This window comes from Cupressus sempervirens, chromosome 5 (genome assembly GCF_028749045.1).
Source record: "Cupressus sempervirens isolate cs-2001-9-10 chromosome 5, ASM2874904v1, whole genome shotgun sequence".
NCBI classification, from domain to species: Eukaryota; Viridiplantae; Streptophyta; class Pinopsida; order Cupressales; family Cupressaceae; genus Cupressus; species Cupressus sempervirens.
Window position 1 is genome coordinate 437766683 of NC_143122.1, and position 20063 is coordinate 437786745.

At 34.3% G+C, this 20063-nt stretch overlaps 1 pseudogene; it reads right to left on the minus strand.

The window, feature by feature from the left end:
* Positions 1 to 269: 269 nt before the first annotated feature.
* Positions 270 to 20063, minus strand: part of LOC149556660 (ankyrin repeat domain-containing protein 2A-like) — a 33305-nt pseudogene continuing 13511 nt past the window's right edge.

Here is a 20063-nt window from a genome sequence, read left to right on the forward strand (position 1 = left end):
TATTTATTGTTATAGTTTTAACTTCATTATTTAATTACATTATCATAGTTTACTTATATTAATCAATTTTTTTGATGAATAGACCTTTTCCATTAATCAAAATTTTAAGATACATATTCACAAAAAAGAGGCTAGGAGATACAAGATCACCTTGCAAGTTCAAACGGCCCAAGGCCGGAGATCAACTATTCATCAAAAAACACATATAAGCAAAAACAAAAAGCCTTCAAGCTGCAAGAGCAGTACCAACTGAAGGAGGGTCTTTATCATCAAAACCCCAAGAAATCCTTGGGGTTAGCGGTTGGCTCAAGGGGATCCCAACCATTAGTAGCAGCAACATCTTTATCAACACCATTTTCTTTATCTTCCTCAGCTCTAGGAGGAGAAATGACTAAATCCAACTGATGGAAAGCCCACTTGGGGTCACGGTGAGTAGACGACCAACCCACATCAACATCAATAGGGGCAGCCACTAGGGACCAACCTGAGCCCAGCCTCCGAGGAGGCAAGGCTGAGTGGCGACGGCCACAAAAGCCACCATTGGGAGAGTGGCAATGAGGGTGCGACCTGGGAGTCTGTGAGCGGTGAGCAAATCTACTCTAGCCTCGCCAATTAATTTTATTAATTAACTTTAATTTGATTATTTAGCTTTAATTCAATTATTTGAGATTAGTTAAATATTTATATAAATACACAAGTCGTAGAATTCAAAATTTAATTGATTAGATTATAATTTAAGCAATTTCTATAATTAAGTTAAAATAATAAATAAATCTTATCTTCTTAGCTCTCCAAAAGAATAAAAATATCATAAAGTTTATTTTTATTCACAAATGCATATGAATGGTCACAAGCTCATCCAAAAGTAATATTAAGAGATATAAAATTTAACTAAAAATAATGAACATAACAAGACAATTATTTATTAAAAATTTAAGAAATTAAAAAATAATACAAGGCAGTATATAAATTTTTTACTTCATATAATTTTTGATAATTAGGCTTATTATTCTTAAAATGGATAAAAAATAAAATTGGAGTATACAAAATCCACACGATGGACCATAAATATCACAATTTAATATTAAAAATAAATAGTTAATTAATAATTTACTATAGAAAGTATGATTATGTTTGGAGTTCAATTTTATTTAATTTTTCAATTCTTCTTTTCCTTTATCTTTTTTAATTGCTCTAACTTTGACTCCCAATCTAGTGTAAGGGAAGAATTGGTCAAGGACAATGTAGTTCCTCTCCCATTTGATTTTTTGAAGTCATCTTGATGGATGCAACCTTGATGCTCTTGCTTGTGCATGATCAAGGTGGTGATTATTTTATGTTATTGCATCAACATGATTAATTTTATGCTTAGACATGATTTATGAGATTATGATGTGCTAGATGGTTTCACTGAAGTTGTACCAGTGGTTACTTGGATTTATATGGTATCACAATGTGGTTATGTGAGTATCCTTGAGATACGAACAATGGTTAGATTATGTATTTTTGGTATATATATCAGAGCATTATGATGTTACTGTAGGATGATTATTTGAGATCATGTGTTATATCATGCATTTTATACTACTGGGTACGCTATTATTATTTCCATTATTAAATGCTTAGAATAACTAGAAGTGAGCTATCCATATTGGATTTATACTTATGTGTTACATATATTTACCTTGTTCCTTTCACTAGACTTATGAGAATGGATTATTTAAAAGAAATTAATTAAATGCTTTATTATGTGATTATGCATAATTGTTGCTTCAACTATTATATATTGTGCATCTACACTTGATTATGTTTGTTAATTGTGTAGGACTTATATATCCACCAGTGGCACATGGGGTTAGTGATATGGCCTTTCATGTTAAGCTGATATTATCCCTATATGGGTAGTGTATTGTTATATCATTATTAATAACCCTTCAGTAATTGGTAAATCTAGATTCATAATACATTATGTGATTAGACCTATGACTGTATCTGTACATTTAGGGTTCCACAATTGTCATGAAAATTATTGAATTACATGTGGATTTAATGGGTTAGAGGGATTTTAATCATTTATTTTAATTTATTTTATTACTGGATAATTTTTTGTAGTTAGATTCCAATTTAATTGGAATTGCCTGATTTAATTTGGGAAAGGGTCAATTGGTTTACTAAGTTATTTTAATATTCTAATTTATAAGCCACTTTTATAAAAGTTCTTATATTAGACAAATGCGAGTTTCTCTTCTCACCACTTCCTTATTTCATGGTTTTGGAGGAAATTATTATTGTTGTAAACATTCATATTGTCAAATAGTGCAAAATGCAAGTTGATGAGTGAAGAAGGTATTGATTTGTAGACATTTGTTAGCATGAATGCTAATGATATTCCTATGGGGGAGTATCCTAGAATTGCTAGAGCATTGGGGAGATTGTTAGCATGATTGTATGTTGCATTCATGGTAGTATTTTTCATTGATGTCAACATATTGGTAATTTTGTAAAGAATAACAAAGTAGTAGATAGAGATCGAGGACGTGTGGTTTGAGGCTTGATAGTAAGATGTTGTGATATTAAGGACATATTCCTTAGTATATCCTGATGATGTGATCAAGAGCACATGTGGAAAGTCAAAGATAGATGATAGCCATTCAAGATTTATTGAAGATAGTGTACAAAGAAAGTTCCTGTGAAGTAGTTTTTGGAAATTGGATTATATATCCTAACATGGATAGAATCTTGTTAAGTACAATCGAACAAAGGTAGAAGACATCCTAAAGATGGTGTGGTTGATCATGCCAAGGAAAATGTTGAATGTGTGAAGAATTATGAAGACTGTGAGATGATAGTCTTATGTAATTGTGGAAAGTGTAATGCAATGTGTATTGTAATTTCTTAATGTGGTCCTATATTGTAATTGTAAATTGGGAAAGGCTCAAGGTCATCTCAATAATTAGTTTGAGGAATTAGTATAAAGGAAAGATGTTTTTCCTAATTGTAAGTGTGAATAAAAAATAGTAGAAATTGTGAAGTGTAAATTAAGTGAGTACTAAGCAATCTAAGGGATTATATGTGATGCAACTGAGAAAACCTGGATGTGATATCCACTAAACTTGATATTGCAATCAAGGAAGTGTTTGGTGCAATAGAGGTATGGTAAGTGAGTGAAGAGATTGTATTTGGAAGAGAGTGCTAGTGAACAATTGATCATTTGGTAATATTCTAAAAGGAATACTACTAGGGGTAGTTAGACAGTGAGTTTGGTGGTCTTTCCCCTAAAGTTATTTGGATAGTGGATCTTTATGCCTTCCACAACTCTTAACAAGGTTGGTACAACTCCTAACAGGGTTGGAATCTCCTTAGAGGGATTCAGAGTCTCCTAATAGGGGCTGATATGTACTAAATGTAATTCATTGACTCCTAACACCATCCTCTTACAAGGAACTTATATATTAGTACATCATTTTGTGGGTACCATCCCTACTGGGGTTTTCCCTCTGATCAAGGGTCTCCCTAATTAAAAAATCTAGTATTACTATGTATGGTTATCTTTTTGTGGTTATTGCATTTGTTGATTATATATTTTAGATTTTATAAGGATAATAAGAATTGTTTCAATTGGATTCCTGATTCACCCCCTCCCACCTCTTAGTTATCTCGGTGGAATTTACTTTCTAACAATTGGTATCAGAGCATCAAGTCCTTAAAGAAAAAGCTTAACATCTTAAGGATATTTATGGAGAATCATTTTAGAAAGGATAGTTTGAAGTTTGAAAGAAAAAACTATGAAAGTTGGAAATAGAAGACGAAGACACATTTTCTATGCATGGGCCCAAGATATTGATTAATTGAAGAGGAAAAGCTTGAAGATTGTGCTGAAAGACAAAAAGAATTATTCATGTGTAGCATTCTTGCTAGGGAAGCACTTTTGACAACTCTTCCTAAAAATGAGTACAATCAGGTAAAATCTTTAAGATTAGTATATGAAATTTGGGAAGCTTTAGAATCTAATTTTAAAGGTGATAAGTATGCTATGTAGGTTAGATTGCAAAATTGGACTTATTTATCTCAAGAAGCTAGAATGATGGAAGATGACTCTATAAGAAGATATTTTGGTAGATTACCCAAGATTGTTGTAGGAATTAAAGCTTGTGAAGGAAAGAAGGATGAAGATGCAATTGTATGAAAGATCTTGAAAAATTTGACACCTTCATTTAAATAGACAACATAGATGATTGAACAAGTTATATCTTGTACATAAAAGTTCACAAGAGAGACTCTTCTTGGAATGTTGGAAGCAACTGAGATAATCTTGAGACAAAGTGGAGATCCAACTAGAGTTGAAACCACATTCAACTCATTGAGTGTTTGACCTACATTATCAAGGAGTGTAAGTACTAGTGGAGATTATGCTAGAGGAAAATTTGAATAAGAAATGAATATTAAAGAAGGTATTGTCTTACATGTGAAACATGAAACTATCGGTAAGAAACTATTTAAATGTTGGACTTGTAATGAATATGGTCATTATGATTCTAAGTGCCCTAAGAGAGTAAATAAGTACAAAATGAATCCTAAGCATATGAGGCCTAGAGAATGTCTTTATGCAAGTGATGAGATCTAGAAGCTAGTGTGGAAATATTCTTGAGTGAAAGTGATGAAATAGGATTTATTGTAATTAAAGAGGAAAGTCCCAAAAAAAAAGAAATTAGAGAAGAAAAGGTATTAGTTTCACAAGTTGAAAAGAATAAATTGTTAGAAGTTTGGTTGGAAGCATGAATACTGATCATATTCCTATGGGGGAGTATTATACATGATATGTTACATTCATGATTGAGTTTGTCATTGATGTCAACAAAACAATTTTGTATGGTATCTGACAGAAGAACAACGGAAAGATTAAGTTTGTATGGATGACTAGTTGAGTATTCTAACTACTTGAGGTTATGGGAGATACTTCTAAGTATCTAGTATATGCAGTTAATATTGGAAGAAGAAATGATAATTCTAGAAGAAGTTATGTAAGTTTTGGTGATGTTTGTTCTGAGATAGAATTTACAAAGGCATGTTTTGGCAAACTTTTTATATCTCTTATCAGAGTTAATATTCTGAGGATCAAGGTTGAGGACATGAAGAAGACATATTGATGATGACATGGCTAAGCTCATTCATCATAATATTGCATGTACGAAAAGTTATTCAAGTTGCAAGGCAGAAGATTTATGTTATTGCTAAGTGTAACATGTTCTTAATGTGGTCCTATAATAATTAATTGAGAATGTCTAACAACCAACTTAGGGAATTATTTTGAAGACTAGGTATAAAGGAAGGACATTTTCCTTTATCATGATATGTGATGATATGGTTTTTATAATTGATGATAAGCAATAGAGAGTTCAAAATAAAAAGTTGAGCAGAGCAGTGCAGAAGTGAAGGAAACTTCATTTCTGAGGTTCTAGTGAGTGATCTGAGCTTTGATATTTGGATATGAGGTTCATGATCTAGTCTACAAGGTCTGATAGTGATTGGTCTAGTTGACAAGATAGAGGAAAGAGGAATATAATAGTAAATTACTTGTTTCAGTAGTGAGCTTTTCTTATAGTTGAAATTGCATGTTTGGGCAGTGGGCTCATCTTGCATACATTGTACTACAACTCCTAACATGGTTGGCACAACTCCTAATAGGGTTGGAATCTCCTAATAGGGATTCAAAGTCTCCTAACAGGGACCCTATGTACTAAATGTTGCAATAGACTCCTAACAGGGTCCATCCTCTAACAAGGGATATTTATCTTAGTACAACATCTTGTGGGCATCATTCCCACAGGGGTTTTCCCTGCGATTAAGGGTTTCCCTAGTCAACATATTTGGTGTAATTGTCTATGTGCATTTTAGTATGGTTGTTGTTTACTTTTATTGAATGATTAAGTTTGTTTAAAGAAGATAAATGTTTTAATTTTCAAATAACTAATTCACCCCACCCCCCCTCCTCTTAGTTATCTCAGTGGACTATTATTTCTAACAATTGGTATTAGAGCATTAGGTCATTGAAGGAAAAATTTAACAACTTTTGGAGATCCATGTTGAACATGTTTAGGGAAGATAGTTTGAAGTTTGATGGAACAAATTATGATAGCTAGAAGGAAAAGATGAAGACACATTTGTTGTATGGGTCTAGGATATTGGATCTTGACAAAATTAGAGAAGACAATCATTGTTGGAAAAGATTTTCAAATTTTCACTGAGAAAAAAAGAGATCTTTTCATGTGTGACATGAGAGCTAAAGAAGCACTATTGACTATACTTCTTGAAATTGAGTACAATCAGGTAAAAGCACTTGCTACTTCACATTTGATTTGGAAAGATTTGGAAAATAGTTTTGAAGGTGATGCACATTCTGAGAAGTTGAGGCTACAAAGTTGGATTTGTGCATTTCAAGATGCTAAAGTGATGGAAGATGAATTTGTAAGAACATATATAGGTAGGATATTAGAAATTACTATTGGTATCAAACCTCAAAGAGGAACTAGAAGATGATGAGGTTATATGGAAGATACTAAAGACTCTAACACCACCATTTAAGTTAGCAATTCAGATGATACAGTTGTTGATAACTTGTACCAAATATTTCATAAAGGAGACATTGCTCGGAAGACATGAAGCAGTTGAGAATGAACTTAGACAGTCTGGAGAGTTGACCAGAATAGAGATAGCTTTCAGTGCACTAAATTTTTGACCTAATTTGTTAAGGAGCACAAGTGCTAGAGGAGATTTTGCTAATAGCAGTAGATTTGAGAAAGAGAAAAAGATTGAAGAAGGAGTAGCCCTTCTGGTAATAAGAGAAAAAGGAGGTAAGGAATTTTTTAAATGTTGGACTTGTGATGAATATGGTCATTATGCATCTAAGTGTCCTAAAAGAGAGAAAAAGTATAAGGTAAATTACAAGTCTAGAAAGGATAGAGAGTGTTTGTATACAAATGAAAATAATGATTTTGATGAATAAACATTAAGTGCTAGTGATGATGAATTTGTAGAAATTAAAGAAGAAAGTCCTGAAAAGGTAGCTTTGGTGTCATGGGTTGAGAAGAAATCTAATTGGATAATTAACAATGGTTGTTCACATCATATGACTGGTGATATGAATAGGTTTTTTGACTTCAAAAGTCAAGATAGAGGAATTGTCAAAGTTGGAAACAATGTAGCATGCCAAGTTAAAGGCATTGGATCTATAACTCTTGATGGTAAAACTAACACTAAGGATGTATACTTTTTTGAAGGTTTAAAGCACAATATTTTGAGTGTTGGACAATTAGTAGACAAAGGTTATCAGTTGTAGTTCACATAAAAGACATGCATGGATTAAGATAGAAAGGTAATTGGAATAGGAACCAGATCTAGAAATAATGTATTTTAGTTGAATCCTACTGAAATGACATGGTTGGTTGCAAAGGTAGATGACAGTTGGTTATGGCATACTATATTTTTTCATATAAACTTTGATAGTCTTGTAAGGACAAGTAGAGTGTTTGCATTTAGAGATTTACCGAAGATTGTAAAACCTACTAACACAATTTGCAAGGAGTGTGTTTTGGCTAAGCATAACAAAACTTCTTTTCCCATCAAGAAGCTTACCACTACAAAAAAGTTGGAGATTGTACACATAGACCTCAGTGGTCCTACAAAGACTAAAAGATTCTATGGTGAAAGGTATTTTATGATTCTAGTTGATGACTTTTATAGAATGATGTGGGTTGCATTTCTTAAACAGAAATCTGAGACATTTGATAAATTTAAGATATTCAAGAATAAGGTTGAAAATGAGTCTAGTATGAAGATTAAATGTTTAAGATCAGATAGAGGAGGATAATTTACTTTGAATGAGTTTAACATGTTTTGTGAAAAAAATGGAATTAAAGGATAGTTATTAGATCCAAGAACCCTTGAACAGAATGGTGTTGCAGAGAGAAGGAAGAAGTTAGTCATAGAAGCTGCAAGAGCTATGTTAGTAGAGAATGATGTATCCAAGACATTTTGGAGAGAAGTTGTGAATACAACAGTCTACACTATGAATAGAATGCAAGTCAGAAAAGACACAAATAAGACCCCATATGAACTATGGTTTGGTCACTCACCTATAGTTAAGTATTTCAAAATTTTTGGAAGAAAGTGTTATATCAAAAGAGATGATGATATTGGTAAATTTGATGCTAGAAGTGATGAAGGTATGTTTCTTGGTTTTCATTGAAAAGAAAGGGTTAATAATCAAAGTGTTGATAATAGATTGAAAAGAGATTGTTGAAGAATAAGATTGTAAAAGAGGGAGATTGTATGTTTCAATTATTGTTTTTTCACTGGTGTCAAACCTACTATTTACCAGTAAGACAAATACTTATATGATTTAAGTATTATCACTTAGTTGATTGATAAAGATGATTTGATCAAAAGAAGTAACACTAGCACCTAGAGAAAAGGTTGAGTTATGATTATGTAAAGAAGTACAAGAATTAGTTAAGATAATGATAACATGATGTGTTGATAATCTACTTAAGGTTACAAATGCTGGTTACAATAAGAAAGTTTAGAAGAATAAGTTACACAAAGTTTGTCTACCAAGCTTGATCGAGTGGATAGTAGGTGCCAAGAAAAGTCAATACAAGTTGAGTAGAAAATCAGTTGGAGCCAAGTAAAAGTCTATTGTAGTGTATGTTGAGCATAACAATGGATGCCAAGTAAAGTTTAGTTGATGTCGAGCACTAGTAAATTTTAGTTTGAGCTAAGTAATTTCATAGAGGATGTCAACCAACATAGTATGTGCCGAGCATCAGAAGCTAGATAATGCTGAGCTACTATATTATTTTAAAAATCATGAATTCAATGAATTTGAGCTGAAAAGTTTATTTTCTTGGATTGTGTGAGCCATGTGGAAGATAAGATTGATAAGCTAGTGGCATAGGATTCAAGGTAAACCATTTTTAGGTGAATTCAAAGAGGATTGAAGGAGAAGTTTCTAGAAGAGATATGGAATATGGGGTAGATTCATTGTATCCTACCTAATCCATCCTAACCCTAAATTGGACTATGGAGAATGAGTAGCAAAAGATCTTAATTTCTTATTTATGGGAATGGTTAGTCATGAAGCAAGGTTGTCATGTGTGAGAACCTAAGGAAGACAAGGAGTCAAGGGTTTTCCTTCATCAAGTGACCTAAGAGAAGAATCTGTATTGGCATGTTAAGCAAGAAGGATTAAATATATGAATGCTTGAAGGGTGAACAAGCTATCAGAGCTGAAATGTGTGAAGGCCAGGTAGAATGGAGAACTGAAACAATGATCTATATTCTGCAAATGGAGTTGTAAGTTGTTATCAGATCAAGCCTTACTATTAATCTCTATTAATTGTATCAGTCTAGGGTAAAATCCTTTGGATTAAGGTTGACCTAATAGTAATTTATAAATCCTTTAACCAGGTGACATTCCAAGTAAATGGTCTAAAGTCATCTAACAAGGACTACACTTTAATAGGGTGATTGAAATCCTTTAATAGGGTCACATTTAATAGTGTGTATTGTAATCTTTAATAGGGTTGGCCTTTCGTAGGGCATCACTTTAGAAGAGTGAAAAAGAGTAGCATGTTAGTGGTGATTTTTCCCAAATTGGATTTCCACATAAATCATTATGTCAAGTGTGTTGATGAATCTGTTATGTTTCATGTTTACATTTTTGCAAGTTGATTTGATAGTAACCTACAAGTTTTAATTGATTACATAATCTTATGGATGCATGCATGATGATAAATTTTTTATGGGTTCACTAAGCTATGAAAAGTTTTATTTATACATCTGGACCTTGGATAACTGATTCACATGCGCCCCCTAGTTATTCTAAAGTATTCCGCCAATTGGTATCAGAGCCATCTTCTTAAGAGGACTAGTTTGAAGGTACTAGAAGCATAAAGATCAAAATGTCAAAAAGAGAAGTACCCAAGCTTAATAGAGATAACTTTCTTGCATGGAAATGTTTGATGAAGCTACACCTTGGAGGACTTGGAGATTATGCACAATCTACCATTACCACTGTGCATGTTGATCCTGCTAGAGCCCCAACTATTGAGGATATGAAAAAGAAGAAAGAACACAACCAGACAATGTTGGAGATTGCCTCTATCCTAAGCTATGTTGAATTTGATGATATCAAAGGTCTTGATAGTGCAAAGAAAATGTGGGATGCCCTAACCACTATCTATGGAGGAGATGCAAATGTTCTAAGAGACAAAGCTGAAAGTCTTAGAGGTAAGTTTGATGATATGAGAATGGAGGAAGGTGAAAATATTGCTCAATATATTACAAGGATAAAAGAAGTTGTTAATACAATAAGAGGAGCTACTGGTAATATAGATGATGATACCATACTAAGAAAAGTTTTAAGGACACTATTGCTTATATATTCTATTAGAGTTTTTGCAATTCAAGAACTGAGATGTATACCAGGGAATAATCTATCACTTGAAGGTCTGGTAGGTAGGCTCACTACATTTGAGCTATCTAACTTTGATAATTACAAACCTGAAAAGATTGAATTTGCTTTCAAATATAAGGTGTTGTTGAGGGAACTTGATGAGAAGAAGAAGAAGAAAAAGATAAAGTTTGTGTCTAGTGATAGTGAGACATATGAGGAGGATGTTGAAAAACTTGAAGCACTATTAGCAAGAAGATTCTATAGAGGAAAAGGAAAGTTTAAAGGTAAATTACCTATCATTTGTTTCAATTGCAATGAAGTTGGTCATATTGTTGCTAGATGTCCAAAGAAGAACTACAGAGGTGGTGAAAAGTTCAAAAGTAGAAAAGATGAAGACAATAAGGACTACAAAGACAAAGTCAAGAAGTCTTTCTATATTGCTGAAGAGGAAACAAGAGATGAATTTGATAAACATGATGATGAAGTGGTGTATGTTTCAATGAAGGATGAATCTAATGAAGATGAGGCAACTGCACTTGTGACTTGTGTAAACAAGAATGACAAATGGATCATTGATAGTGGGTGTTCACATGACATGATTGCAAACAAAAGTAAGTTCATTACCTTGAATTGTTATGATGGAAATAGTGTAAGATTTGTTAATGATGCACCATGTTTGATAAAAGGGAAAGGTACTATCAAGCTCATAGAGAAGATTTTATGTGACAATGCTTACTATGTTGAAGGTCTTAATTGAATAATTCAAGATGTAAGGTTGAGTTTGAAAATAAGATTGCTAAGATATATGAAACTAATGGGAAACTAATTATAAAGGGTGATCAAATTAGGAGTAATCTATTCTATCTTGATATAGAGGATGGTACTTGTCTAGTTGTAAAGTTTGATGATGTATGGCTATGGCACAAAAAAGGTTATGTCATGTCAATTTTGATAACTTGGTTAGTATTAGTCAGATGAGAAAAGTTAGAGTTTTTCCTAAGTTGAAGAAGCTTGACAATATAATGTGAAAACAATGTCAGTTAGGCAAAATGGAAAAGTCAAGTTTCAAGAGTAAAGCTCATACCTCTAAAGGAATACTAGAGATCATTTATACTGACTTGTGTGGTCCAATTGATGTACAAAGTTACAAAGGAGATAAGTATATTATGCTACTTGTTGATGACTATTCTAGAGTGATGATAGTTATGTTTCTGAAACATAAATCTGATGCTTTCCAAATGTTTATGTGGTACTTAGGAAGAGTTGAGAAAGAAATAGGTAAAAGTATAAAGTGTTTAAGATCTGATAGAGGAGGAGAATTCACATCAAATGAGTTTGAGATGTTCTCTAATGACGGATGAATCAAAAGACAAACATCTGCCCCTAGAACCCCTCCACAAAATAGAATAGCTGAAAGGAAGAGCATGTCTATAATGGACTGTGCTAGAACACTCATGATGGAGAAAAATGTTGCTTTGAAATACTGGAGAGAAGTTGTAAGTATAGCTGTCTATACCTTGAACCATGTACAAATCAAGAAAGGTACTCATTCAACACCTTTTGAACTATGGTATGGATACTCACCCAATGTAAAATATTTTAAGGTATTTGGAAGAAAATGTTACATTTTTAAAGACTTCAAGAATGGTAAACTTGGTGCAAAAAGTGAGGAAGGTATATTCTTAGGATATTCCACAAGAAGTAAAGCTTATAAGTGTTTAAATACTAACACTAAAAAAGTTGTGAAAAGTGCAAATGTAAATTTTGATGAATATACAGAAGTATGAGGCTGAACCTATGAAAGAACCAAAAGAATACAAATCATTTTTATACTTTTATGAAGGAATGCCTCTTGAAGAAGATGTTTCAAATCAAGCTACAAACCAACAACAAGTTTTGGTGACTGCCGAGTCACATATTATGAATGTCAAATTGCAATCAGGAATTGAGCTACATTCAGATGCTAAGTTACATAATGAAGTTTAAACACATTATGATTCTAAGATTAGTGTACATGAAAGAGATTTTGAACTACCTGATAGAGATGTACATAGTGATGCTGAAGTTGAAAGACAAAATGAAGAAACTAGAGCTGAACCAAGATTGTCCAAATATGTCAAGAGACATCATCCCGTTGCACAAATTATTAGAGATAAAGATGCAAGATCAATGACAAGAAAAAAATTGAGAAATGACACATGTTTTCTAAGCATGAAGGAACTCAAATCGATGAGAGATTCTTTAGAAGATGTAGATTGGAGTAAAGCCATGGAAGAAGAGATTGAACAAATTGAGAAAAACAAAAGATGGACTCTAGTTCCTAGACCAGAAGATAAAAATGTAATTGGCACCAAGTGGATATTCAGAAACAATTTAAATGAAAATGGTGAAGTTACAAGGAACAAGACAAGATTAGTCTACAAAGGATATGCACAAGAAGAAGGAATTGACTATGGAGAGACATTTGCTCCTATTGCAAGGTTGGAAGGAGTAAGAACTTTACTTTCTTATTCTACATACAAAGTTTCAAAGTTTATCAAATGGATGTTAAATCTATATTTTTGAATGACATATTATAGGAAGAACTTTACATAGAATAACCAAAAGGATTTGTTGATGTTAATAATAAGAACATGGTATTGTTGATCCAATAAATAAGATTGACCAATGAGTGTCAACACACTTAACCATTTTCACCATACATGCCGCGTACATAATGGGAGCCGAGCCAAAATTTCTTTATGTGCCGAGTCATAGATAGTGCAAAGAAAACTGTAGTTTATGCCGAGCAGAACACATTTTAGCATATGCCGAGCTATACAGAATTCAACATGTGTTGAGTAGATCAAAAAATAGTGTGTGCTGAGCATTGCGAAGTTAATAGGAGCTGAGTAACTCAAGAATCAGTAGGAGCCGAGTAATATAGGAAACACAGTGGATGCCGAGAAATCCAGAATAGATGGTGTCGAGCAGCCGAGCAATGCAGGATTAGCATAAGAGTTTGTGCCAATACAAACCAAGATGTAAAATGGTTATGCATGACTCATGACAGGATAAGGAGATAAGATCAAATCCTTTCATTTACCTATGTGATCCTCATGCAGCCAAGTAGAAAATTGGAATTGCATGCATCCAATGGGTGAATTTCTAGGGTTTGAGCGGGAACACTTTATCCAAGGATGCATAACGATCCACTGATATTTATAAGAGAGTCTTGATACCGTTGAAAGAGAGTTGGAGACAAGAAGGAATAACAGAGGCATTTATTAAGGTCGTTGCAGAGCTTTGGTGTTAAAGAGATTAAGTGGAAAGGACAACAGTTAGACATTCAGTTGATAAAAACAAAGCAAGGGATACAAATGTATATCAGATCTCAAGAGATCAAGATCAGGGAAAGCAGATCAAGCACCTATATTCAGCAATCAAGGATTATAAGCTATCAGGTCTATTATACCTAATACTCTTTAGCCATTGTATTAGAAAAGAAACCCTATGTTGATAGGTTAGCTTAACAGCTATCTTGTAGATCCTTCAAAAAGGTGATTAAATCCTTTAATAGGGTAACACTTCATGTAAAGTGTTTGTAAATCCTTTAACTAGGTCACTATTGACACAGTGTAAAGCCTTTAACAGGGCAAACCATCAAAAGTGGTTAAAATTAATTGCTGCAGTAATTTCGTGGGTATCATCCTCACCCCAGTTTTACCTTCTTATTCTTGGAGGGTTTCTGGGTCACCAAAATCTCAAGTGTTATGTGGTGATGCATGTTTCTTTCACATGATTGTTTCATGTTTATATGCATGCATGACAATTTTAGTTATATGTTATTAAGGGTATAAAAAGTGGAAAAAAGGGCCAGTATTTCTAATTCACACCCCCCCTCTCAGAAGATCTCTTCCCATTAGGACATTCCAAAAATTGGTATTAGAGCTTAGTTCTCTCAAGGAGAAGCCTAACAACTTGGAGGAAAAGATCTGAAGATAGAAGTCTTCAAACTTGGGAAGATCATTGAAAACCAGGTGATAGATGTGCATCTCACTCTACACAAGGTAGAGGAAGCTAGAGAGAAATTAAGTAAATCCTTAAAAAGAAGGAAGGAAATAGCTATAGCCGAAAATGATATTCACTACAAGGAGATTGACACCACACAAGTATTTGCCAAAGGAGATTCCAAAGAATTTGATACAGCAATAGCAGAACTGATGGAGAAAAATAGAGCTCAAGCAGAAGAGATAAGAACTCTTAAGATAGAGCATGAATCAAAGGCCATGATGCTATATGAAATCATTGAACAAAAGAAAAGAGCAGTTGAGGATAGAGTTATGATGGAAGATGACAAAAGAAATCTTGCAAATAGACTTGAAGAAAAGTGTATTGAATTAACAAGGACCTCAAACATGCAGATGGATACACTTGCCCAAATGATGAACCTTCATCATGAACTCAATATGAAGGATATTGAGATCTCTACTTTGAGGATGCAGAATGAACAACTGTAGAATGAATTAAATAGAAAAAAAGAAATAGCAGAGAATCTCAACAAGTCAAGTGAAGTCATCAAGTACTTTGAACAGTTGCTGAAATCCCCAAGATCAGCCCATGATACATCAGGAATTGGATACAACAGCACTGAAGTTGGTGAATCATCAAAGAGTGCTGAGCAAAGAAGTGACAATGATAAAGATTCTAAACCCACTTGTCATTACTGTAATAAAAAGGAGCATACTACTAATGTCTGCAAGAGTAGAAGGATCAATTAGTCTAACACACCCAAAAGCAAGGGTTACTATCACAAGTGCAACATGCAAGGACATGCGACACAAGATTGCAGGTCTAAAGTCACAAGGACACAAAGATTTGATGGACATTGCCATAATTGTAAAAAGTATGGACATAGAGCCTTTGAATGCAGTTCAAAGTCTATGTGGACACCAAATTAGCATGTAAGAAGGGACAACTATGAACACCATTACAATTGGGACTACAATACAAGTCAAAGTTGTCACTATTGTCAAGAATATGGACATATACCCCAGAATTGCATAAGGACACATTTCAAGGGAAACTATAAAAGATGGTTGAACCAAACTACTTGCTTTAGTTGCTTGAAAACTTGACATGTCAGCAGGAATTGTCCAACAAAAGCTAAGGCACCCAAGACTGAAGTAAATAAGGGCAAAGAAAAGATTAATGTGAAACACATCAGAACAAACATGAAGAAGACATGGCAGAAAAAGGATGGATCAAGCACATCTAATGAAAGGGTCACTTCACCCATGAGGGCAAGTGATCATTTCTCATCCAACTAATCACAAGATAAGCCTATAGGGCTGATACATATAAGGAAGTATCATACATCAGCCCTAAACCATGAAGAAGCACTGAAAAGTATAAATCTGCATGAGATAAGATGCTAAGACTAAACTTGAATGATGATGCCAAGTGAAACTGCTTTAGATGCCGAGTTAAGAAGTCAAAAGGAGGCCAAGTTATTAACAAAGTATGTAGATGCTGAGTAAGTATAGCTGTCGAGTGGATGCCGAGTTGAAAAACCTTTGGAAGCTGAGTGACATGTGTAAGTACAAATTTGCATTAAATGCAAGGTTTTTGTGTCGCTTAAAGGTGAAAATTGATTCATTTTTGAGCCATTCAAACAAAGAGTGATCACCAAGAGCATGACTGAGCAATTTTCAAGCCTTCAACTAGTGTTTTGTAGCGATTCAACATCTACCCAAGTGATCTAAGCATTTATCCAGGTATTTCCTTTAGGTGTCGAGTTTTATAGTTTGTGAAGTTTGCTTTAATCTTCAAACCCTAGTTCAGATATAAATGGTGTCTAGTTCAAAGACAACCCAAGGGAAAGTGAGCCATGAGATTCAACTTGTCAGCAACGAGGTTAAGTAACCTAAGTTTAGACCTATACCAGAAGTTGCATATAAAAGCGATCCCGTTGGTGCCCTATCTGCCATCCTTGAAAAATTTGTTATGGTTCAAGATGTGTGAAAGTGTTATAACTGTAAAATAAGAGCCATAGGAGACTTGGAAATCTTTAATGACTTTGAAAAACTCTATGATAATGGTATCTTGAAAGATGAGTTTACTATCATAGAGAAGAAGGGTTTAACCAAAACCTTAGTTTTTCTAATCGTATTCAAAATTGAGTGGATATGCATAATACTTAGTAGAATCCATGATGGATCATTCTGGTTAGAACAAGGACCAGTCAAGATTACCAAGAAAATGGTTTATAGGGTTACAAGTTTTCCAACCCTAGATCGGACCAAGACATTGAGAAGTGAAAAGAAGGAAACAACTGAGAAGAACACAGGTGCAAAATGGAACAATAGAGGCATGACCATAGATACCCTAATTGATCCCCTTCTAGACTTTTCTGTAAGGATCATATCACATAAGTTTAATCAATCTAGTAGGTTGAATAATGTACCCTGCATAGCAGTGGATGTGGCATATAAGCTTGTAAAGAAAGAGCACACCTATGACCTTGTAGAACTCATGTTGCAACAAATCAATGAAAATCTTGGAGCTATTAGAAATTCCAAGGGAGCACAGTGTAAATTTGGTTCAATGTTGGTTTGTATGTTCTTTTATGTGATGAAGGAATTCCCTTCATTTGGCAAAGTCAACTGGAGTCAGAATAGAACCATTGTTGATCAAATAAATGATTTCATTGCACAAATGGGAGATAGCTTTGATGATCAAATGTCTATCTATTTTGATGATTTCAAAAATGCAATAAAGAAGAGAATGAGGATACCATTTTCACTGGTGGAAGAGCATGTAAATGACATATGCTTTCTGATTGACATTGATTATACTTACATTCAAGTAGTCCTTCCAAGAGCAAGATGGCTTAGACCATTGGGATATGAGCTTGATGTTGACCAAGCTTCTGCAGCCATCACATCATTACTTTCCAAGGAAATGGACAAATCTACAAAGGCATTTGGAACATTTGACACTGTCAAATCAAGAGTTATTACAAAACTTAAGACAACCTCAAAAGTCAAGAAGAAGGACAAGCTAGTGAAGAAGATAAAGAATAAATTTGGTGTTAAAGAAACAAGTGCAACAGGTGTAGTAGAGGAGATTAGTGAAGGAGAAGAAGAAGATGATGAAGAGAAAGATGAGGATGAGCTAGAACAAGGGCCACTTGAATTGTCACAAGGCCAAGGTGAAGACAAAGATGAGAGTGTCGAGGAAGAAGAAACCAAGGAAGCACCCATCAAAGGCAGAGTCATCAAAAGGAAGGCAAAGACACCTCCTGCATCTCAGCCTTCACCAAAGAAAGCTATCATGCAAACACCCAAGAAGCCAACAACCAGAGCTACAACAAGGGCTTCTACACAAAAGGCCAAAGAGGAAGTGACAAATAAAAAGAAGTCAGTCAAGAAGGCACAGGAAGAGCCAAGGAAAAGGAAAAGATATGTGGCTCAACTTGATACTGATGAAGAAGATCAGACTGAAAAGGTAAGTCATACTCCTAAGTCTTTAGTTGATATATTATGTGAGAAGATTAGGAATGGAGACTTAAGTGAAATAAAAGGGATTGATTTCAATAAATTAAGTAAAGAGGAACAAAATAGCATTGAAGAATTAGTCTATGAATTAATGGCACAGTTCAAGTATACACCTCTTGAACTAGATGGACAATTTCCAAAGGAATTGTCTAAAATCGTAGAAGACAGATGACATTTTTGTCTAATGATGGAGAAAGAGATGAGGGAATCAACCCTAGCAAACATACTACTTGATTTGACAAAGGAATAGGTAACTCAAGCAATCAAACGACATAATAAAAGGTTTACACCTAAATATAGGGCATTCTCCATCTTACAAAAAAAAATTGAAGAAGTTGTACAAAGAACTACAAGAGCATGGAAGAATTTATATAAGAAGACTGAAGATGTTCTTGAAGAGGAGTACAAAGAAGAAGCTTTTGCTAAACCTGAGGAAAGAAGGAAGAGGAGAGAAGAGAAGACATAAGAAGAGAAAAAGGTTGAAGAAGAGGAAAACAAGAAAGAAAGAGAGGAAGAAGGAAAAGATGAAGACAAAGGTACTGATGAGCAGCAAAGTGTGCAAGACACACAACTTTCACCTCCTAGTCCTTCTCACTCTACTACCACACCTGCATAAATCATAAAGATTAAGTATGTTGTTGACACCTCATGTCAAAACATCAATCCATTAACTTTAGAGGATCTTACTAAGATCCTTGAACAAACAACTCTACAAGCACAATTGCATACAAGTCCCATATTGGTCAGTGTAGATGATCTCCAAAAGTTAGTAGACAAAATCAAAGAAGCCAAGGTGTCACCACAAGAACCACCTCAAATCATTCAAACTACTGGGCTTACATTTCTACCACCTCCATCACCACCAAGAATAGCCATTCAAGCTCATCAGGAGCCGAGTGCAACAACAGAGGAAGTCATAGGTACACTAGTTCAGACAACAGGTATACCTCCAGTAGCAGTGACACAAGAAGAAGAAGAAGCCAAGCAAGAAGAAGAGGGCAAAGAAGAAACACAAGATAAGGAGGAGTTTGCAATACAAACTTTGGTTGAATTGCCAAAAATAGGTACTCCTACCAAACCTATTCAGGAGCCAAGTACTGAAATGATGACCTTACATGTCAGTACACCAAGCTCAAGTTCTACTAGGGTAGCTAGGACCATTCATTATGGCATTCTTGAGCTTGATGAAGAAATTAAAATACCCTATTATGATTCAAGCACTCTAAATGATGAAAAGATGAATGAAATACAGAGTGCATTGGATAAGAGAAGGAGGCAAGAAGCAATGAGGAAAGACTACAAATACAAGCAGACAATGAATAAGATCAAAGATATATTCATGGATGCCTTCAGCCTACAACCTCCAGATGCAAATAGGCCAATTCTTGAGCAACTATTTGATATAGTTGACCAAGTGAATAATGAAGACCATGATACCAATGTAAAACTAATGGAATGGTCAGAAAAGAAGTTTGTAGGTAAGGTCAACCAGAGGATAGATAATAATATAATTTTGGGATAGGTTGACCTAGCCAAGAAATTGGATAATGTAAAGATTGTCTTAGGGAACATCTTTTCCCTTTATAGAAAATTGTGTGATTTTTCCAGGTTCACACAAGAAATAAATCCAAAAATTTTGAACCTTGAGAGTAAATTAAAGCTCTCCAGCATGCAACTACCCTTAGATCCTGCATAGAGTGAAAATAAAGTTGCTCAAACACTTCACACTCAGAGGGAATTAGCTACATTATCAGCAAAAGAGGCCACTATTAAAGAAAAGCTGATGCAAATACAAGCATCTATCACTCCTCAATTGGAAATATTACACAAGGAGCAAATGTATGCAGAAAGAGTCCTAAAGAAGGATCCAAATATTTCTACACATGAAGGACTTGTTGATCTAGCAGCATAGCTTGCAATCCAACAAAAGTCATTGGATATTGCCTTGAATAACTGGGATGCAGCTCTCAAAATACTCCTTGAGGTAAATAAGACATTTTTGGCCAAGCATGGCATCACCATTTAGGACTCTTTGACATCAGTGTCAAAAAGGAGGAGATAATATTCTAAGG